Genomic DNA, 24,040 nt, shown 5'->3' with positions numbered 1-24,040 from the left:
ATGAACATTTGAAAGTGTTTGAATCGTTTGTTTACTTTTCCAGCTAATATTGAATGCGCATCTCGTTCAATGCTGGATGCTTGCTGGGCAATGAGAACAAGAAGAAGAAGAGGTCCAGGACTGCAGGGAACTTGGGGTCCACTGACCAGCAGAGGAGGACTCCTTCTTGCCGCTCGGTGCCGTCAGTGCTGGGAGGGCAGAGGGGTTCCAGGCCAAGGACCCCACCTTTTGGCTCCCCTATACAGATTTAAGTTCCATCCCTGAAATGACATCCTCTGTCTAATTCAACAAGTTCCACTACTGTAAAACGTTTCAGATTTTAAAAAAAAGGCTTTTTGGTAATCACTCAACTGCAGATGGTACTCTTTGGTCTCAACCTACCTTACTACAATTTTCCTTGGCTTAAAAATCCCAGCATCGCCACTGAGGATACTCCTCGCTTTGGGGAGAGAATGTCAACTGCCCAGGTTCCAATTCCAAAATTCTGATCCAATCCACTGTCATTCTGGAATCTTTTCTAGGCATGTGTGTATACATACATATATGTGTGTGTGTATATAGATGCATATGTATGTTCAATATATTTTATACACACACATGCATATATATGTGTATGTGCATATATATATTTCTGTTTGTGCCTCTTTTTTCTTCATATTAGAAAAAACGCAACATTAACAAAGAAATGAAAACGATAACTGGTTTGTGGCTCTAGATTTCATGACTCAGTGAATGTGTGGAATTTTGTAGTGACTGAAAGAGGAGCGTCCCCATGATTTTCTCAACTCTAAGCCTGTGAGGGAGTCACCCTTTGGAAGTGAGCAATATTATATAATTCTAGTGATAAGACCATTTGGAGTTAAATTGACCCAAATCCCCATGCGGCAGATGGAAAACATCTGCTGGGGAGAAACGTACCCTGGCAGCCAAATCCCTACAGGACTTAATCAGTTTTATGAAAACAGTTGTTGGCAAACACCCATTTCAGTTGGTGACCATGTGTGATACCCTGCCTCCTGGGGTTGGGGTGCTGGGGGGTGTCACCTAGGACAGAGGCTCTGAACATTATTGGCACATTGGAATCACTTGAGGAGCTTCCAAAACTACTCCTGTCAGGGCGCTACCTGCAGAGTCTTCCCTGACTGGTATGGGTGAGGTCAAGCCAAGGTTGGAAACCACTGCAGTGAGGTCATTGGCTGAGAAGTACTTGGTATTTGGGGGGAGAAACTACCAAGATAGCTTGTCTTCCATCTGTCTTGTTCTCTGGACTGGAAGGTTGTGGAGAGAAACAGCACAGGGAACATGTGGGGTCATCTGGGGACCTCAGGCCCAGGCATTCTTTCAGGAAGTCAGTGGCCCTGCCCACGTGGACCCCACCACTCACTGGCCTGGAGCCCCACGTGGACTGTCGTAATAGTGTAAGATAAGTTCCTAGGAATGAAAAGGGGGCAGCCTGCCTTTCTGAGTCCTTGTGCCAAAGCAAGAGGTCTCAAAGCTACATGGTGGTGGCAATATAGTTTGCGAAAAGAAAAAACCAAAGGACAAGAGGACTCTGTTTTAGCAGATTCATTTATAAGGGAAATATCAGAAGCAAAAGGGACACCTGGGAATATTGTTATTGGAAAGAGCATTTTGCTAAAGAATTTTTATAAATGGAAACTATTTCAAGTTCAAGCCATATTTAAAAACACAACCACATGGGTGGCAGGAAGGAGGGTAACAGCTGTGTTCAAATATTTTTCTGAAGGGATGAACACCTTTCAGACCTCATTCAGCTGTCTCTCCCGAGGGCCTGAAGTGGCTCTGTGTGGGTCCTACTTGTGTTTGGACCGGCCCCCAGCCCTGTCTGAGGCCTCTCCAACCCAGTGAGGATAATGAAACATGGTAGCTGGGTAAAGAGCTATCCCCTTCAGAGGTACAGATTTTTTTCCCCCAAGACAATTCAAGAACAATTCATCTTGGTACTGGAGAGAGAAATGGACACAGACTATGTATGATTTAGCGAAAAAGTCAAGGGGCCAAATTCCCTGTGAAACTCGTACCCCAGGGTATCTTGAAGTTTGTGGTATTCGTCTCAGGGATCGTTCAGGAATTCTCTCTCCCTTCCTTTGACCCATAGCAGAATACACTGGGTTAATTTTGGGTATTTCTGGGAGGTTGTTTGGGGATGGAGGTTGAGGGGCTTTGGGGAAATGGGAGCCAATAACCGTTTCCGAATAGACCAGAAGAGAATGTTTGCCGCGATGTGCAGCCCCGAATCTACTGTAGGCCATCCTCTGTGGCAAGTTTGTAAATCGCTATGGCGATTTACAACCATCTTTGGCCTGATGGAACTTCACTTTTCTAGAAAACCACATTTTCTTTTTAAACTAGGTGTATGGTCCATCACTGAATGCCAGCTGCATGAGGGCAGGCAGTCTGCCCTGCCTCCCCAGTGGGGTCCGCCTTGTGCCCAGAGCCGCTGGCACAGGCAGGTGCTCCAAATATATTCGTTGAACATGAGAAAGCGTAAATGTCTCCCCTGTGAACTTCCAGGAAGCATTTCTGAAGTAGACATTTTGCCCCAGATTCATCGTTTCAGTTCCAAGGAAACAAAAATCTTCTCTGACCTTTTGTATGCTGTCTCACATCATATAAGTGTAATGAAATCTGTTCCTGCTATTGATAAGAATTAACACTGTGAGCACACACTATGCAATCAGACAGTGTTTAAAGAGGCTTGCGTATATTAACGCATTTTTATTCTTACAACTGTATAGGAACAGCTATGTCCATTTCGTGAATGAGGAAAGGGAGGCCCAGATGAGTTAGGATCTAAGTTTAGACACTCAGCTAATGAGTGGTGGAATTGGGAGCCCAGCCCAGGAAGTCGGCCTGTGGACCTTGTTCCCATGCCCACCTCCCTGCTCTGTGTCTAGGGGTCATAAAGTCGATGCTGTGGTTTTGCCTGTCCAGCATCCCATTCTTTCCTTCTGGATGCCCCTGGCTGACTCCATCAACATGGTTTGCGTTCTCACATGACCCTGCCCCAACCTTAGGTCATTGTTCTGTGAATGTGCCCCTGACTCATCAGTTTATGACTTTTTCCCTAGGGTTTTTGAACTTGAAATTAGTAAGGAGTCAGGGTCTATTTCTCTCCAATAATTGTAAAATCCAGGAGCTATTGGCAGCCCCATCTGCCACCACAAGGAGAAAGCACTCAACAACCAGAGAGAGGAAGGAAGCCAGGTCCTCAGAGAAATGGGAAGGAGAGACCAAGGGTCCTGAAACACTGAGCCTCTGGTTTGTAATATTCCCAAAGGCCACCACCTTCCTGTGTGAGATCCACGATCTCTGTAACATTTCTCCTTTTGTTTGAAGCACTTTGAATGGGGTTTCTGTCACTTACAACTTAGATACTTTTAACTAGTAGGGGCAGAAGCTCAACTCTGAGCCCTAAACCAAAGATTTCAGAGCCCTTTCCCCTTTTTATCAACAAAGAAGGCCTTTGTCTAGAGAGGGATGTAAGCCTTTCCCACAAGACAAGGATTGTTCAGGAGGACTTCATACCTGTGTTGCTACTCCAGATGTTTTCAAAGATGCGGCAGTAACTCATCCCGTGGTCTCTTGCAATGGGACTCTGCCACTCCTTGCATCAAGAGACGAAGTCTGTTTCCTTTTCCCTTAAATTTAGACATGACACGTGACTTACTTTGACCAACAGACTACACCAGAGGTGGGGTATGTGACCTCTAAGGCTAGGCCTTAAAAGGCCTTGCGGCTTCTGCGCTTGCCATTTTGGAGTGCTGCCCTGAGGTCACCATATAAGGAAGCCAGCCCAGCCTCCTGGTGGATGAGAGGCCAGGTGGAGGAGAGCTGAAGCACTCCGCTAAGAGCCAGTGGCGTCTACCAGACTTGGCAACCCTCCAGATGAATGCAACCATATGAGTGATTCTAAATGAGCCAGCAGAGAGAGAAACCCAACCTTCAGAATCCAAAGAAATAATACATCATTGTAGTTTTAAGCCACTAAGTTTTGGGGTGGTTTCTTTCCCAGCAATAGTTAAATGATACAGCCAGTTTCAATGTTTTAATTTTTCAAGTTTTGTAGTGAATATTCCTAATGAAAATAAATACAGCTGGCAGCTAGCAGGAAGCCTGTGAATGGAGTCTCCCTAGGTGCCTGGGTTTTGTTGTTTGGTGGAGAAGTATGGAGATAGAAGGTGTGACAGGAAAAAAAATCATACCTTCCAAGGCAGAGAGGGGATATGTTCCCTGTATTTCCCGACCTACAATATGCTTTGGCATATAGACGGGTCAGAAAGTGTTTTCGCCACTTGGCAGGCTGTATGAAGTCTGAGAACCTAAGTGTTGGACACTTTAACATGTGCGTAGTGAGAAGCCATGTATGATGGCTCCTGAGCAAAGCGTATGTTAGTTGTGCAACATTTCTGTAGATGGAGAAAGCTCCGGGTGTCATCCGAGTGCTGGTCCAGTGAAGAGGGAAAGGAATGTTCTGCGTGAGCTCTGAACATGACTACCTATTGAGTTCCAGAATCACATGGCTTTACATTCCCTCTTCCAGGCCCTGTAGTACTCTCACTTCAGGTGAAACTGGTCCAGGCCTAACTATTGGGGGGAGCCCAAACTTGGGATATGTTAAGCTTCCAAATCTAGAGTTCTTGACTCAGCCAGAAAGAGCTTTATGCTTTTCTTCTCACTGCGCTAGTTATTCAGCAAAGAGCCTTTCTAAACTTTTGCTGTTTCTCCTTCTGGTTATTGATAGAAAACCATGGGTGTGTAGAGCTGCAGAGTCTGAGGATACAACTGAGGAAAGCTCCTCACTTTACATGAGGTTGGGGTGTCTTGGTGATTTCAGACAGGTTTGGTAGGACGTGGAGTTGAGTGTTGGTTCCCAGTGGACCTCTGTTTGCTCAGGGCAGACAAAACCACCTTAACTGAGACCAAATTCTCAGGAGCTCATAAACTACTGTCCAGCTAGATCTGTTGGTTTCCCTGGGATCCCACTAAAAAGGATTTAAGCCTCAGTGAGAGTCAAGTGTCTGAAGGACCCGGGACCCTCCAGGAAATAGGATTGCAGAGAAATCCCCCAGTTGAAAGTTTCCCAGTGTGAGGAGGGCATTCAGTATATTGCAGGCAGAATGTCAGGTGCAGTGTGAGGAAAGAGTGGGGGCCCAGCCAGGAATGTCGCCCTATAGTCCCTGATGTGTCAACAAGAGGACACCCTAGAGCCCACAGACCAAGTCTGGCCCAGGCCTGTTCTCATGGATAAAGCTTTATTGGCACCCAGCCATGCCCATTTGTTGTAACAGTATTTATAGGAGGAAAAGGGTAACACATAGTTCCATCATGAACTTTGTTCTAGAGGTAGAGGCATCCCCACTCTTTCCATTAGGAATGCAGAATAAGGACAAGGGTGAAACCCAATTAATGATGAATCTGAATAGATGATATCAAAATAGGGAAGTGTTGGAGTAAAAGATTTTAGTAGCAAGTAACTTGTGGCATCGAGGCCTGAGAATTTTACTAAAGCAGCCCTCGGCACCCACGCTGAAACAGTGGCTTGGGATGGAGTCAGTACAAAAAGCAGGGACACTGTAGGTTTCTCCAACAAGCATTCTTTAAGTTAACTTTTTCCCACTAATAACCTGCAACAAGTTGAACTTCCATTGATGCAAGTTTTTCATGCCCAGGGAGGGAGAAATGACATAAGAAACAAAAGAAACGTGTGAAAAGTTACTAGAGAGAGCATGATCCAGTCTTTGGCAGCGCTGGCTGGGTCCAGAGCTTTGTAAAACCTGAAGCATCAGAGGTATATTTACCTTTTTGCACCGCAAATACACCAAAGAGTGGGGCAAGACAGATTTAAAGAGAGGAGAGAAGAGGAGAATGGAAGGGGATGAAGGAAACCAAAGAACTTTATAAACTTCAGATGGCTGCTTCAGGACGTCTGGAGGTTGACAATCCCCAGAAATCCAAAATCAATCCTCCCGGAAACGTCCTAGGTCACAGGAGCAGCCCAGGGGCAAATGGACACATGGTAAGTGCGTTCGATGCCAGGCTGTGCACCAGAAGAGGGTGAGAACTGCATGTGTCCCTGGGAGCTGGTGGGCCTGCTGCTGCCGCCACTCGGAGCTCTGTCTGGTCCCCTGAGGCAGAGAACAGGGCTCGCAGTTGTTGCCGATCCTCAGAGCCAAAGCAGCTCTGGTCCTTCTTCGGTAGCCATAATGCAGCCTCACAGAGATTTTAGTCCAGGCTTCTTCCTTTTTTTCCCTCATTTTCTCCTTCAGTCTCCAAGAATGAAAAATGTGAGTCACAGGAAAGGGCTTTGAGACTGCAAAACACTCATTTCTGTGGGTGTCAATATTCTCATCTGTGAAATGGGAGAGGTGTGGATGAGAACAACAAATTTCCAAATTTTTGTTTTAAACCAATGGGTGTCATTTTTCAAACAAAATGTTAATCAAAGCCAGGTGGAAACATTTCACTTGAGGAATGTGGAGGGTGAGCAAGATGCCTGTGAGGGCTGTCGTGACACAGGACCACAAGCAGAAATGTATTGTCTCACAGTTCTGGAGGCAGACATCCTAAATCGATCTTCCGAGAGCGTGAGTGTGAAGGAGAGATGTGTCCGGGCCTCTCTCTTTGGCTCAGAGGTGGTTGTCTTCTCCCCTCACATTGTCTTTCCTCTAAGCATGTCTCTGTGTCCACATGTCCTCTTTTTGTAAGGATCCCAGTTATGTTGGGTTATGGCCCTCCCTAAGACCTCACCTTAACTTGATTACCTCTGTAGAGACCCTATCTTCAAATAAGTTCATATTCTGAAGTACTGGGGGTTGGGACTTACATGAATTTGGCAGGGTGTCGGGTTGGGAGGGGCATACAATTCAACACATAACAGAGCCTTTCCTGCTCTGACCCATTCCCCTGTCATGGAGACTCCTGGGAGAACACTACAGAAACACAGAGCTCCAGACACAGTTTTCAAAAGCTGACAAGAGAGAGTCAGCCCCTCTCTCGGCTCTAAAAGTCTATCCATCAGCAAAGGTCTGTGCTATAGGAAACCATTTGAGAATATGTGTGTCTTCACCTGTTGCTCAGATCTTGGTTTCTAAATACCATTCCCCATTGAGTGAAACCAGGCTTCCTTGAAAAAATGGCAGATTCTAGGACAGGGTAGAGAAAGTATGAGATGCATCTGAAATAGATTTTTGTGCTAGAATGTAATGGTGGGAACACATTGAGAGAATGCAGAGTAGGGGTAGGGAGCAGAGAGAGAGAAAAGAAAAAAGAGGAGAAAAAAAGGACACAGAAGTCTGTTTGAAGGGGCCCCCAGTGGCTAAATCTAGGATAATAGGAACATCAAAATAAACAGCGATTGTAACGGATTATAACCATTTGAGTAAAAGAGTAATCTATGAGTCTATATTGATAGAAATAAGTGGATAAATAAACAAATGTGGAGAAGGGAACATGCCTTCTTATAGTCTAATGTCAACTACTTAAGTTATAATTAGTGAGATTTTGAAAATCACTTTTGGAACCATCACTGTAATAATTAATTCAGGCAAGATTCATCATTAGATGCTAAAACTAGTGAGGAAAATATGATCTTTATAAACATCACTTATAAATATGATCTTTAACAGGATCTTTATATCAAGTCTCAGAGTACCTCCCCACAAGTTATTCGTTAATTTCAAAGGGAAAAGTAGTAAGTCTATGCTGAAGAAACGTGGAGGACATCACCTTAACTAAGGGATCAAGGTTAACAAAAGGAGCAATGGAACAAACCTCCTTATTTTCCTCCTGATACAATGCAGTAAGAAGGACAAAACAGTATTTTTGTGCTATTCCTGCTGTATTAGTTTCCTGTGGATGTTGCAAAAAATATTGCCACAAACTTGGCAGCTTAAAAGAACAGAAATTTTTTTTTTCCAGCTGTTATTTTTATTTTTATTATTTTTTTTTATTTTTTTATAACATCTTTATTGGGGTATAATTGCTTTACAATGGTGTGTTAGTTTCTGCTTTATAACAAAGTGAATCAGCTATACATATACATATGTTCCCATAAGTCTTCCCTCTTGCGTCTCCCTCCCTCCCACTCTCCCCATCCCACCCTTCCAGGCTGTCACAAAGCACCGAGCTAATATCCCTGTGCCTTGCGGCTGCTTCCCCCCAGATATCTACCTTACTACGTTTGTTAGTGTGTATATGTCCATGACTCTCTCTCGCCCTGTCAAAGCTCACCCTTCCCCCTCCCCATATCCTCAAGTCCGTTCTCCAGTAGGTCTGCGTCTTTATTCCTGTCTTACCCCTAGGTTCTTCATGACATTTTTTTCCCTTAGATTCCATATATATGTGTTAGCATACGGTATGTGTCTTTTTCTTTCTGACTTACTTCACTCTGTATGACAGACTCTAGGTCTATCCATCTCATTACAAATAGCTCAATTTCATTTCTTTTTAAGGCTGAGTAATATTCCATTGTGTATATGTGCCACATCTTCTTTATCCATTCATCTGATGATGGGCGCTTAGGTTGTTTCCATCTCCGAGCTATTGTAAATAGAGCTGCAATGAACATTTTGGTACATGACTCTTTTTGAATTTTGGTTTTCTCAGGGTATATGCCCAGTAGTGGGATTGCTGGGTCATATGGTAATTCTATTTGTAGTTTTTTAAGGAACCTCCATACTGTTCTCCATAGTGGCTGAACCGATTCACATTCCCACCAGCAGTGCAAGAGTGTCCCCTTTTCTCCACACCCTCTCCAGCATTTATTGTTTATAGATTTTTTGATGATGGCCATTCTGACTGGTGTGAGATGATATCTCATTGTAGTTTTGATTTGCATTTCTCTAATGATTAATGATGTTGAGCATTCTTTCATGTGTTTGTTGGCATTCTGTATATCTTCTTTGGAGAAATGTCTATTTAGGTCTTCTGCCCATTTTTGGATGGGGTTGTTTGTTTTTTTGTTATTGAGCTGCATGAGCTGCTTGTAAATTTTGGAGATTAATCCTTTGTCAGTTGCTTCATTTGCAAATGTTTTCTCCCATTCTGAGGGTTGTCTTTTGGTCTTGGTTATGGTTTCCTTTGCTGTGCAAAAGCTTTGAAGTTTCATTAGGTCCCATTTGTTTATTTTTGTTTTTATTTCCATTACTCTAGGAGGTGGGTCAGAAAGGATCTTGCTGTGATTTATGTCCTAGAGTGTTCTTCCTATGTTTTCTTCTAAGAGTTTGATAGTTTCTGGCCTTATATTTAGGTCTTTAATCCATTTTGAGCTTATTTTTGTGTATGGTGTTAGGGAGTGATCTAATCTCATACTTTTACATGTACCTGTCCAGTTTTCCCAGCACCATTTATTGAAGAGGCTGTCCTTTCTCCACTGTACATTCCTGCCTCCTTTATCAAAGATAAGGTGTCCATATGTGCGTGGGTTTATCTCTGGGCTTTCTATCCTGTTCCACTGACCTATCTTTCTGTTTTTGTGCCAGTACCATACTGTCTTGATTACTGTTGCTTTGTAATATAGTCTGAAGAAAAGAACAGAAATTTATTCTCTCACAGTTCTAGAGGCCAAAAGTATGAAGTCAGTGTCAGTGGGCCATAATCAAAGTGTCAGCAGGGCCTTGCTCCTTCCAGAGGCTCTAGAAGAAAATCTGTTCTTTGCCTCTTCCAGTTTTTGCTGGCTGCTGACATTCCTTGGCTTGGAGTCCATCACTCCAATCTCTACTTCAGTGGTCCCATCACCTCCTCCTCTTCTGTCAGTGTGAAAGCTCCCTCTGACTTCTTCTTATAAGAATGCACATGGTTGCACTAAGGGACCACCCAGATAATTCAGGATAAGCTCTCCATCTCAAGATCCTTAACTTTATCACATCTTCAAGGGTCCCTTTTCCATATAACATTTCCAGGTTCCAGGGATTAAGACCTGTTATCTTTGGAAGGCCATTCATCAACATTATTCAACACCTTCTAAAAAAGCAAAACCAAATTGCTTCATGAAGACACATCAGACAGGCCAAAACTGAGGGCATTCTACAGAACAATTGATCTGTGCTCTTCAAAAAAAATTGATGTTATGAAAGACAAAAAAAAGAGTGGGGACCAGTTTGAGACTAAAGAAACATGACAGACGAATGCCATGTGTAACCCTGGGTGGGATCATGGATGGGTGTGGCTGGGGAATGTCACAAGGACTTTATCAGAGCAACTGGAAACATTTAATTCTACGATAAATATTGGTAATATACTAATGCTAAATCTACTGACTTCTGAGGAGGAACCAAGATGGCAGAGTAGAAAGCCGTGCTCTCACTCCCTCTTGCAAGAACACCAGAATGACAACTAGCTGCTGGACAATCATTGACAGAAAGACACTGGAGCTCACCAAAAAAGATACCCCATATCCAAAGACAAAGGAGAAGCCACAATGAGACGGTAGGAGGGGCGCAATCACAGTAAAATCAAATCCCATAACTGCTGGGTGGGTGACTCACAGACTGGAGAACACTTATACCACAGAAGACCACCCACTGGAGGGAAGGTTCTGAGCCCCACATCAGGCTTCCCAACCTGGGGGTCCGGCAATGGGAGGAGGAATTCCTAGAAAATCAGACTTTGAAGCCTAGCGGGAATTGATTGCAGGACTTCAACAGGACTGGGGGAAACAGAGACTCCACTCTTGGAGGGCACACATAAAGTAGTGCGTGCATTGGGAACCAGGGGAAGGAGCAGTGACCACAGGGGAGACTGAACCAGACCTACCTGCTAGTGTTGGAGGGTCTCCTGCAGAGGCAGGGTGGGAAGGGGGGTGCTGTGGCTCACCGTGGGGACAAGGACACTGACAGCAGAAGTTCTTGGAAGTACTCCTTGGCATGAGCCCTCCCAGGGTCTGTCATTAGCCACACCAAAGAGCCCAGGTAGGCCCCAGTGTTGGGTTGCCTCAGGCCAAACAACCAACAGGGAGGGAACCAAGCCCCACCCATCAACAGTCAAGAGGATTAAAGTTTTACTGAGCTCTGCCCACCAGAGCAACAGTCAGCTCTACCCACCACCAGTCCCTCCCACCAAGCCTCTTAGATAGCCTCATCCACCAGAGGGCAGAGAGGAGAAGCAAGAAGAATTACAATCCTGCAGCCTGTGGAACAAAAACCACATTGACAGAAAGATAGAGAATATGAAAGGCAGAGAGCTATGTACAAGATGAATGAACAAGACAAAACCCCAGAAAAACAACTAAATGAAGTGGAGATAGGCAACCTTCCAGAAAAAGAATTCAGAATAACGATAGTGAAGATGATCCAGGACCTCGGAAAAACAAAGGAGGCAAATATCGAGAAGATGCAAGAAATGTTTAACAAAGACATAGAAGAATTAAAGAACAAACAAACAGAGATGAACAATACAATAACTGAAATGAAAACTACACTAGAAGGAATCAGTAGCAGAATAACTGAGGCAGAAGAACGGATAAGTGACCTGGAAGACAGAATGGTGGAATTCACTGTTGCGGAACAGAATAAAGAAAAAAGAATGAAAAGAAATGAAGACAGCCTAAGAGACTTCTGGGACAACATTAAATGCAACAACATTTGCATTATAGGGGTCCCAGAAGGAGAAGAGAGAGAGAAAGGACCAGAGAAAATATTTGAAGAGATTATAGTCGAAAACTTCCCTAACATGGTAAAGGAAATAGCCACCCAAGTCCAGGAAGCACAGAGAGTCGGATACAGGATAAGTGCAAGGAGAAACATGCCAAGACACATAGTGATCAAATTGGCAAAAATTAAAGACAAAGAAAAATTATTGAAAGCAGCAAGGGAAAAATGAAAAATAACATACAGGGGAACTCCATAAGGTTAACAGCTGATTTCTCAGCAGAAACTCTACAAGCCAGAAGGCAGTGGCATGATACACTTAAAGCGATGAAAGGGAAGAACCTACAACCAAGATTACTCTATCCAGCAAGGATCTCATTCAGATTCGATGGAGAAATCAAAAGCTTTACAGACAAGCAAAAGCTAAAAGAATTCAGCACCACCAAACCAGCTCTACAACAAATGCTAAAGGAACTTATCTAAGTGGGAAACACAAGAGAATAAAAGGATCTACAAAAACAAACCCAGAACAATTAAGTAATGGTCATAGAAACATATTGATAATTACCTTAAACGTGAATGGATTAAATGCTCCAACCAAAAGACACAGGCCAGCTGAATGGATATAAAAACAAGACCCATATATATGCTGTCTACAAGAGACCCACTTCAGGTCTAGGGACACATACAGACTGAAAGTGAGGGGATGGAAAAAGATATTCCATGCAAATGGAAATCAAAAGAAAGCTGGAGTAGCTATACTCATATCAGACACAATAGACTTTAAAATAAAGAATGTTACAAGAGACAAGGAAGGACATTACATAATGATCAAGGAATCAATCCAAGAAGGAGATATAACAATTATAAATATATATGCACCCAACATTGGAACACTTCAGTACATAAGGCAACTGCTAACAGCTGTAAAAAAAGAAATCAACAGTCACACAATAATAGTGGGGGACTTTAACACCTCACTTATACCAATGGACAGATTATCCAAAATGAAAATAAATAAGGAAACAGAAACTTTAAATGACACAATAGACCAGATGGATTTAATTGATATTTATAGGATATTCCATCCAAAAACAGCAGATTACACTTTCTTCTCTAGTGTGCCCAGAACATTCTCCAGGATAGATAACATCTTGAGTCACAAATCAAACCTCAGTAAATTTCAGAAAATTGAAATCATATCAAGCATCTTTTCTGACCATACTGCTGTGAGATTAGAAATCAATTACAGGGAAAAAGACATAAAAAGCACAAACACATGGAGGCTAAACAATACGTTACTAAATAACCAAGAGATCACTGAAGAAATCAAAGAGGAAATCAAAAATACCTAGAGACAAATGACAATGAAAACACAATGACCCAAAACCTATGGGATGTAGCAAAGGCAGTTCTAAGAGGGAATTTTATAGCTATACAAGTCTACCTCAAGAAACAACAAAAATCTCAAGTAAACAATCTAACCTTACACCTAAAGGAACTATAGAAAGAAGAACAAACAAAACCCAAAGTTAGCAGAAGGAAAGAAATCATAAAGATCAGAGCAGAAATAAATGAAATAGAAACAGAAAACAATAGAAAAGATCAATAAAACTAAAAGCTGGTTCTTTGAGAAGATAAACAAAATTGATAAACCATTAGCCAGACTCATCAAGAAAAAGAGGGAGAGGACTCAAATCAATAAAATTAGAAATGAAAAAGGAGAAGTTACAACAGACAATGCAGAAATACAAAGCATCCTAAGAGACTACTACAAGCAACTCTATGCCAATAAAATGGACAACCTGGAAGAAATGGACAAATTCTTAGAAAGATATAAACTTCCAAGACTGAACCAGGAAGAAACAGAAAATATGAACAGACTAATCACAAGTAATGAAATTGAAACTGTGATTAAAATTCTTCCAACAAACAAAAGTCCAGGACCAGATGGCTTCATAGGTGAATTCTATCAAACATTTGAGAAGAGCTAACACCCATCATTCTCAAACTCTTCCAAAAAATTGCAGAGGAAGGAACACTCCCAAACTCATTCTATGAGGCCACCATCACCCTGATACCAAAACCAGACAAAGATACTACAAAAAAAGAAAATTACAGACCAATATCACTGATGAATATAGATACAAAAATCCTCAACAAAATACTAGCAAACAGAATCCAACAACACATTAAAAGGATCATACACCATGATCAAGTGGTATTTATCCCAGGGATGCAAGGATACTTCAATATATGCAAATCAATCAACGTGATACATCATATTAACAAACTGAAGGAGAAAAACCATATGATCATCTCAATAGATGCAGAGAAAGCTTTTGACAAATTTCAACACCGTTTATGATAAAATCTCTCCAGAAATTGGGCATAGAGGGAATCTATCTCCACATAATAAAGGCCATATATGACAAACCCACAGCAAACATCATTTTCAAAGGTGAAAACTGAAAGCATTTCCTCTAAGATCAGGAACAACACAAGGATGTCCACTCTCACCACTATTATTCACCACAGTTTTCGAAATCTTAGCCACGGCAATCAGAGAAGGAAAAGAAATAAAAGGAATAAAAATTGGAAAAGAAGAAGTAAAACTGTCACTGTTTGCAGGTGACATGATACTATACATACAGAATCCTAAAGATGCCACCAGAAAACTACTAGAGCTAATCAATGAATTTGGTAAAGTTGCAGGATACAAAATTAATGCACAGAAATCTCTTGCATTCCTATACATTAATGATGAAAAATCTGAAAGAGAAATTATGGACACACTCCCATTTACCATTGCAACGAAAAGAATAAAATACATAGGAATAAACCTACCTAGGGAAACAAAAGATCTGTATGCAGAAAACTATAAGACACTGATGAAAGAAATTAAAGATGATACCAACAGATGGAGAGATATACCATGTTCTTAGATTGGAAGTATTAATATAGTGAAAATGACTATACCCAAAGCAATCTACAGATTCAATGCAATCCCTATCAAATTACCAATGACACTTTTACAGAACTAGAACAAATCATCGTAAAATTTGTATGGAAACACAAAAGACTCCGAATAGTCAAAGCAGTCTTGAGGGAAAAAAACGGAGCTGGAGGAATCAGACTCCCTGACTTCAGACTATACTACAAAGGAACAGTCATCAAGGCAATATGGTACTGGCACAAAAACAGAAACATAGATAAGTGGAACAAGATAGAAAGCCCGGAGATAAACCCACGCACCTATTGTCAACTAATCTTTGACAAAGGAGGCAAAGATATACAATGGAGAAAAGACAGTCTCTTCAATAAGTGGTGCTGGGAAAACTGGACAGCTACATGTAAAAGAATGAAATTAGGACACTCCCTAACACCATACACAAAAATAAACTCAAAATGGATTCAAGACCTAAATTTAGGACTGGACACTATAAAACTCTTAGGGGAAAACATAGGAAGAACACTCTTTGACATAAATCACAGCAAAATCTTTTTTGATCCACCTCCTAGAGTAATGGAAATAAAAACAAAAATAAACAAATGGGACTTAATGAAACTTCAAAGCTTTTGCACAGCAAAGGAAACCATAAACAAGATGAAAAGACAACCCTCAGAATGGGAGAAAATATTCGCAAATGAATCAACGGACAAAGGATTAATCTCCAAAATATATAAACAGCTCATGCAGCTCAATATTGAAGAAACAAACAACCCAATCCAAAAATGGGCAGAAGACCTAAATAGACATTTCTCCAAAGAAGACATACATGAAAAGAAGCACATGAAAAGCTGCTCAACATCACTAATTATTAGAGAAATGCAAATCAAAACTACAGTGAGGTATCACCTCCCACCAGTTAGAATGGGCATCATCAGAAAATCTACAAACAACAAATGCTGGAGAGCATGTGGAGAAAAGGGAACTCTCTTGCACTGTTTGTGGGAATGTAAATTGATACAGCCACTATGGAGAACAGTATGGAGGTTCCTTTAAAAAACTAAAAATGGAATTACCATACAATCCAGCAATCCCACTACTGGGTATATACCCAGAGAGAACCATAATTCAAAAAGACACATGCACCCCAATGTTCATTGCAGCACTATTTACAATAGCCACGTCATGGAAGCAACCTAAATGCCCGTCAACAGATGAATGGATAAAGAAGTTGTGGTACATATATACAATGGAATATTACTCAGTCATAAAAAAGAACGAAATTGGGTCATTTGTAGAGATGTGGATGGATCTACAGACTGGCATACAGAGTGAAGTAAGTCAGAAAGAGAAAAACAAATATCATATATTAACTCATGTATGTGGAACCTAGAAATATGGTACAGATGAACTGGTTTGCAGGGCAGAAGTTGAGACACAGATGTAGAGAACAAACATATGGACACCAAGGGGGGAAAACCACATGGGGTGGGGATGGTGGTGTGCTGAATTGGGCGATTGGGATTGACTTGTATACACTGATGTGTTTAAAATTGATGACTAATAAAAACCTGCAGTATAAAAAAACAAGAAAAAAAACAACTAATACTAAACTTCTTTGGGTTATTTGTATGGAAATATGTTAATATAAATGTTTCAAACATTACATGAAATTTCTAAAAATCTTATATGTTCTGGTATCATGTTATAAGTCATAATTCTAGTTATTACTTTAAAATGTATATCTCAGAAATAACTAAATTTTCTTGTCAATTGCATTACTATGAACTTTCATCAAATCTTTAACTGTGGTCATTTGTAAGTCTTTTGTAATTTACTGAGAGTTCTGGGTATACTCTGATGCTTTCACAAAAGTGTTCGTATAAAAAAAAAGGGTTTCATCTTCAAGGAATTCATGGAAAAGACTCTGACAAGTACAGGTTTCTGGTAACTGACTATACTGCTGAACTGAATGGATAAGCATTTTCAGAACTCTAATGAATTCACAAAAGTGCTAACAAAAGATCAAGATAAAAAAATTAATTACATGGGACTGAGTGAACTGATGAGGATGATTATAATTTTTGTGACTTTATGTTTGAATAAAAAAAAAATCCCACAAGGTTTCAGAGGCAAAAAATATACAAATCAATTTTCACTGCAAAGTAAAGGAGCTGTTACAGTGGAGGATTACTGGACTGAATGTCAATATTATGACATAATATGAGTGTGTTTCATGTTTGGTAATTGCAATCATTTTTGCTTTTGTTGTGATCATCCATTTACAATGCTTGGTGTCAGTTTGGTTATCTCTTGTAAAATTAAAGTACAGTGTGTGTGTGTGTGAGTTGTGAAAAAAAAAGGAAACTTAAAAAAAAAATCTACTGACTTCTATGATATATAAGAGAATGTTCTTGTTCTGAGGAAATGAATGGTATAGTATTAAGGGTACAGAGGCATGATTTAAGTTTAAAAGGATATCTCAACTAGTTCTAAAAAAGTGCTGGAGATTGATACAAATATAGATGTAGGGAGATAAAGCAGATTTGGCAAAATGAATCTGGTGAAGGTTATATGGGAGTTCTTTATACTATTTCCACAAGTTTTCTGTGAATTGTGTGTAAGTTTGAATTATAAACGAATATACAGTATGTGCTTTATCATTATGGGCACAATTTCATGTCATTGGAAAGTTCAGACCTATTGACTTAGTTAAGAGGCAGAGCAGGAGTGTATCTTCACTAATCGTGAGGCTTATTTAACAGCTTTTGTGGTAATATGTTGATGTGGAAGGGCCAGTCTGCTCGACTGATATTGAGACATTAGAGGTGGAGAAGGCAGCCTGCAGGTGGAACCTTTTTTTTTAAGTTTTAATTTTTTTTTCTTTTTGGAACACTTTGTTGAGATATAATTCACATACATACAATTTATGCATTTAAAGTGTACAATTCAATGGCTTTTAGCATATTTACAGAGTTGTGCAACCACCATCGCTGTCGATTTTGGAACAATTTCATCTCCCCCCAAAGAAACCCCATACATCTTACCTCACCCTTATCACCCTCAACCCTCACTCAGCCCAGCCCAAGGCAACCGCTAATCTGCTTTCTGTCTCTATTGATTTGCCTATTCTGTGCATTTCATATGGAATTATATAATATGTGGCCTTTAGTGACTGGCTTCTTTCACCTAGCATAATGTTTTCAAGGTTCATCCATGTTGTAGCATACATCAGTACTTCATTCCTATCGTATAAATGAGCCAAGGTGGTCCTAGCTTGTTTATTTCTTCACAGCAGTCTGAGTCCCCTAATCTCCAAAGTCTGCAGGTGCCACACTCAAAATTTTACACGTCTAGTTAAGAATAGCCCAAACAAGAAGATGTTTAGCCATATAGGGTCTGCCTGTTTTGTGTACATTCGGAAACTATACCCAGCTTCTGCCGACCATTGACAAGATAGAGCCTTGTGGTTTTAAGGCCCCAAGGTGCTACTGCCCTTCAGAGCTCTCCAATTCAAAGATTCATTGCTGTGCTTCTAAGCAAGGTCACCTAGACACATATGCCCTTGTTCTGGCACCCCTCCCTGGGGTTCCCTTGCCCTCCTCCCCTTTGGCGTTGTCATAAGCCTCTGCACGGTCTCATGTTGCAAGCAACTTCCTTTCTTATAGAACCCTGTCCAAATGCTGCCCCGAAAAATCTTGCTGTGTGTTACTGCCTCTTAAGGTCATCTCTTTTTCCTCCACCCCCACCCCACAAATCTCTCTAATTCCTTTTTATTGTTGAATAGCATTCCAGTGTATGGATAGACCACATTTGCTTTATCCATTCACTCCTTGATGGACATTTTAGTTGTTTCCATCTTTAGACTATTATTTTGGCTGTTATGAACATTTATGTCCAAGTTTTTGTTTGAACACTTATTTTTATTTCTCTTGCTAGGTGTAGCGTTGCTGGGACATAGGGTAACTCTATATTTAATCCTTTGAAAAACGTCCAGATTGTCTTCCAAAGTGGCTGCAACATTTTCTACTCCCACCAGCAGTGTACAAGGGTTCCAATTATTACACATCGTAACCAACACTTGTTATTATCTGACATTTTTATTATAACCATCCTAGTTGGTGTGAAGCAGTAACTCACTGTGGTTTTGATTTGCATTTTCCTGATGACTAATGACGTTGAGCATCTTTTCATGTGCTATTGGCCATTTGTATATCTTCCTTGGAGAAGTGTCTATTCAGATTCTTTGCTCATTTTTAAATTAGGTTATTTCCTTATTAAGTTGTAAGAATTCTTCATATATTCCAGACACAACTTCCTCATCAGATCTATGATTTTGAAATATTTTCTTCTATTCCATGGATTGTCTTTTTACTTTCTTGGCGATCAGCACAAAAGTTTAGAATTGTGTTGATGTCCAATTTATGTATTATTTTGTTGTTGTTGCTTAAGATTTTGGTGCTATATCTAAGAATCCACTGCCAAATCCAGGATCATGAAGATTAACCCTATGTTTTCTTCTAAGAGTTTTACAGTTTCAGCTCTTACATTTAGATCTTTGATCTATTTTGAGTTAATTTTTTTCTGTAGTGTAGGTTCATTTACATGTGGCGATCGTTTCCCTACTTCTGGAATATCTTTTCCCTGCCTCATTAGACTGCTTCACACCTTGGCCTCAACTTTGGTATTCTCAAATCAGAACCCAAAAAGTGAAGCAGAGTCAACCCCCAAAGACCAGTGTCAGGGGGAGGCAGGGAGTGCCAAGGAAGCCCCCCATCTCCTGCAGACTGTGAGTTTAATCACTGCCCTCCACTGGGGCTTTTACTGTTTCAAGTCATCAAGCTTTTGTCTCAGCACCATTTGTTGAAAAGACAATTCTTTCCCCGTTGAATTGTCTTGGCATCCTTGTCCAAAATCAATTGAACATGGATACATGGGTTTGTTTCTGGATTCTCAATTCTATCCCTTTGGTTTGTAAATTTATCTTTATGTCAGGACCGCAATGTCTTGATGCTTGGAGTGGAGCTTTTTATGTGACTCATTCCCACAACTAATGAACTGCTCAGCTGAGGTTCCACCCTAGGCCCTGTCCTCTGCACCTAAGAGTGTGGTGCCTTTTAAACGAGATAATGTACCAGGTATTAGGACCTGTGCTGTATCTCTGTCCACGTCTTTTGTTTCTCCTCCTTTCCTGCCTTTCTGTGGACTTCGTTGGACATTCCATCACTCAGGAGTATTCCCTTAGGCTGGTGGCAGTGGCTTGTGATGACTTGAAACAGTAAGAGCCCTGGTGGAGGGCAGTGATTAAACTCACAGTCTACAGGAGATGGGCAGGGGGGCTTCCTCTGCACTCCCTGCCTCCCCCTGAAACTGGTCTTTGGGGACTGACTGCTTCACTTTTTTGGTTCTGATTTGAGAATACCAAAGTTGAGGCCAAGGTGTGAAACAGTCTAATGAGGCAGGGAAAAGATATTCCAGAGGTAGGGAAATGATCACTAGGAGGAAAAAGACATGGGCTCAATTCCTCAACACTTAGGCCTTTAGCCATGAAATGTTCTCTAGCCTTCCATCCCTTTGAAGGGAGGTAAAAAACAGATGCTGAGAAGTGAATCCATTCATCATCAGGAGTACCATGGCTGTAAAAACCTTCCTCAACCTGAAACATTTCCAAAAAGGGAAATTTTACAGACTCGCTAGGGAACAAAATAGAATCTGGAACTGGGAAAGCAAGTGGAAAGAAGCAGAGGTCACTGCCTTCAGGAGAGAAATATTGGGGAAAGGAGACATCCCAAAAGAGTGTTTTTCATATGGAAGAGGACGTGCGGAGAGCTCAGGTCATACATCTCCAGAATGAGGTCACTTCAGGTGATTTGCTGGGAACCAAGAAGACCTTATATGATCTGGGAATATCTTTAATGAAAGCATCACTGACAATGACTTTACACAGAGGAAGTGTTGGTTAATATTTCTCATCTGGAGCCCAGCTGGAACAGGAAGGGGTGCAGGAAGGAGTCCAGGGATATCTAGAAAGGCCTCTTTCCTGGATGAGAAAACAGCATCACCATTTTGCAAATAGGAAGTGAAACATAAAGAAGGCAGAGACCACACCAGATTTAAGTTATACGATCCGAATTCCAGAGCCCATATCAGCACTATACCCACTAGCCCCTGACTCCAGAGGTCATGGGAAGGAAAAAGGAAAAGGCATAGAGACAAGGCCTAGCTTAGACTGGACTGTCATGTCTAGGGTGGCTCACCTTGGCTTTCTCTGTTGGGACACTGAGGCCAGCCTTTTTGTTCTTACCTAAAACAATGCATATTTCTAATAAACACCAGGGTAGCCAAGGGGTGGAATTAAGACTCTAAGGGGTCCCCTTTGCACAGTGTGCAGAGGACACACTATGACAAGAGTGCCTAGAGCTGTGCCCTGTGGTGACCCTGGGACTTTGGTCTGTCCCCAACGTGTTACAAGCAGGATTTTTTTTATACCTGAACAATTTTCTTACATGTTAATTACATGTTGATTTAAACAGTGCAAGAAACAAAACCAAAAAAAAGTGATAATGACCTAGAATTCCATCTGTTAACTATTGAGAATATTTTCACTTCTACTCTCCATGACTTAAAAATATACTCTAACTCACATACACACACACACACAGAAGCACATATAATTCCTTCAAAAATTGAGTCTCACAGTACGTATTCTTTTTTTTTTTTTTAACATCTTTGTTGGAGTATAATTTCTTTACAATGATGTGTTCGTTCGTTTCTGCTTTATAACAAAGTGGATCAGCTATACAGATACATATATCCCCATATTTCCTTCCTCTTGCGTCTCTCTCCCACCCTCCCTATCCCACCCTTCTGGGCGGTCACAAAGCACGGAGCTGATCTCCCTGTATTATGCAGGCACTTCCCACTAGCTGGCTATTTTATATTTGATACTGTATATATGACCATGCCACTCTCTCACTTCCTCTCAGCTTATTCTTCCCACTCCCTGTGTCCTCAAGTCCATTTTATATGTCTGCCTCTTTTTTCCTGTCCTGCCCCTAGTTTCTTCAGAACATTTTTTTTTTCAGGTTCCAAACATATGTGTTAGCATACGGTATTTGTTTTCCTCTTTCTGACTTACTTCACTCTGTATGACAGATTCTAGGTCCATCCACCTCACTACAAATAGCTCAATTTTGTTTCTTTTTATGGCTGAGTAATATTCCATTGTATATATGTGCCACATCTTCTTTATCCATTCATCTGTCAGTGGACACTTAGGTTGCTTCCATGTCCTGGCTATTGTAAATAGAGCTGCAATGAACATTGTGGTACATGACTCTTTTTGAATTATGGGTTTCTCAGGGTATATGCCCAGTACTGGGATTGCTAGGTCATGTGGTAGTTTTATTTTTAGTTTTTTAAGGAACTTTCATACTGTTCTCCATAGTGGATGTACCAATTTATATTCCCACCAACAGTGCAAGAGTGTTCCGTTTTCTCCACACCCTCTCCAGGATTTGTTTGTAGATTTTTTGATGATAGCCACTCTGGTGTGAGATGATATGTCATTGCAGTTTTGATTTCCATTTCATAATGACTAATGATGTTGAGCATTCTTTCATGTGTTTGTTGGCACTCTGTATATCTTCTTTGGAGAAATGTCTATTTAGGTCTTCTGCCCATTTTTGGATTGGGTTGTTTGTTTTTTTGATATTGAGCTGCATGAGCTGCTGGTGTAGTTTGGAGATTAATCCTTTGTCAGTTGCTTCATCTGCAAAGATTTTCTCCCATTTTGAGGGTTATCTTTGCATCTTGTTTATGTTTTCCTTTTCTGTGCAAAGGAAATCATTTATGTTTAAGTCCCACTTGTTAAATTTTGTTTTTATTTCCATTTATCTAGGAGGTGGGTCAAAAAGGATCGTGCTGTGATTTATGTCATAGAGTGTTCTGCCTATGTTTTCCTCTAAGAGTTTCACAGTGTCCGGTCTTATATTTAGGTCTTTAATCCAATTTGGCTTTATTTTTGTGTATGGTGTTAGGGAGTATTCTAACTTCATTCTTTTACATGTAGCTTTCCAGTCTTCCCAGCACCACTTATTGAAGAGGCTGTCTTTTCTCCATTGTATATTCTTGCCTCCTTTATCAAAAATAAGGTGACCACATGTGTGTGGGTTTATCTCTGGGCTTTCTATCCTGTTCCAGTGATCTATATTTCTGTTTTTGTGCCAGTACCATACTGTCTTGATTAGTGTAGATTTGTAGTATAGTCTGAAGTCAGGGAGCCTGATTCCTCCAACTCTGTTGTTCTTACTCAGGATTGCTTTGGCTATTCGGGGTCTTTTGTGTTTCCATACACATTGTAAAATTTTTTTGTTCTAGTTCTGTGAAAAATGCCATTGGTAGTTTGATAGGGATTGCATTCGATCTGTAGATTGCTTTGGGTAGTAGAGTCATTTTCACAATGTTGATTCTTCCAATGCAAGAACATGGCATATCTCTCCATCTGTTGGTATCATCTTTAATTTCTTTCATCAGTGTCTTATACTTTTCTGCACACAGGTGTCTTGTTTCCCTGGTACGTTTATTCCTAGGTATTTTATTCTTTTTGTTGCAATGGTAAATGGAAGTGTTTCCTTAATTTAACTTTCAGAATTTTCATCATTAGTGTATAGGAATGCAAGAGATTTCTGTGCATTAATTTTGTATCCTGCTACTTTACCAAATTCATTGATTAGCTCTAGTAGTTTCCTGGTAACATCTTTAGGATTCTTTATGTGTAATATCATGTCATCTGCAAACAGTGACAGCTTTACTTCTTTTCAGATTTGGATTCCTTTTATTTCTTTTTCTTCTCTGGTTGATGAGACTAAAACTTCTAAAACAATGTTGAATAATAGTGGAGAGAGTGGGCAACCTTGTCTTGTTCCTGATCTTAGTGGAAATGGTTTCAGTTTTTCACCATTTAGGACAATGTTGGCTGTGGGTTTGTCATATACAGCCTTTATTATGTTGAGGTAAGTTCCCTCTATGCCTACTTTCTGGAGAGTTTTTAATCATAAACAGGTGTTGAATTTTGTTGAACGCTTTTTCTGCTTCTATTGAGATGATCATATGGATTTTTTTCTTCAATTTGTTAATATGGTGTATCACATTAATTGATTTGCATATATTGAAGCATCCTTGCATTCCTGGGATAAACCCCACTTGATCATGGTGTATGAGCCTTTTAATGTGCTGTTGGATTCTGTTTGCTAGTATTCTGTTGAGGATTTTTGCATCTATGTTCATCAGTGATATAGGCCTGTAGTTTTCTTTCTTTGTGACACCTTTATCTGTTTTTTGTATCAGCGTGATGGTGGCCTTGTAGAATGAGTTTGGGAGTGTTCCTCCCTCTGCTATATTATGGAAGAGTTTGAGAAGGATAAGTGTGAGCTGTTCTTTAAATTTTTGATAGAATTCGCCTGTGAAGCCATCCGGTCCT

This window comes from Phocoena sinus, chromosome 6 (assembly GCF_008692025.1).
Source record: "Phocoena sinus isolate mPhoSin1 chromosome 6, mPhoSin1.pri, whole genome shotgun sequence".
Taxonomy (NCBI): Eukaryota; Metazoa; Chordata; class Mammalia; order Artiodactyla; family Phocoenidae; genus Phocoena; species Phocoena sinus.
Note: the sequence above shows the minus strand (reverse complement) of the source record.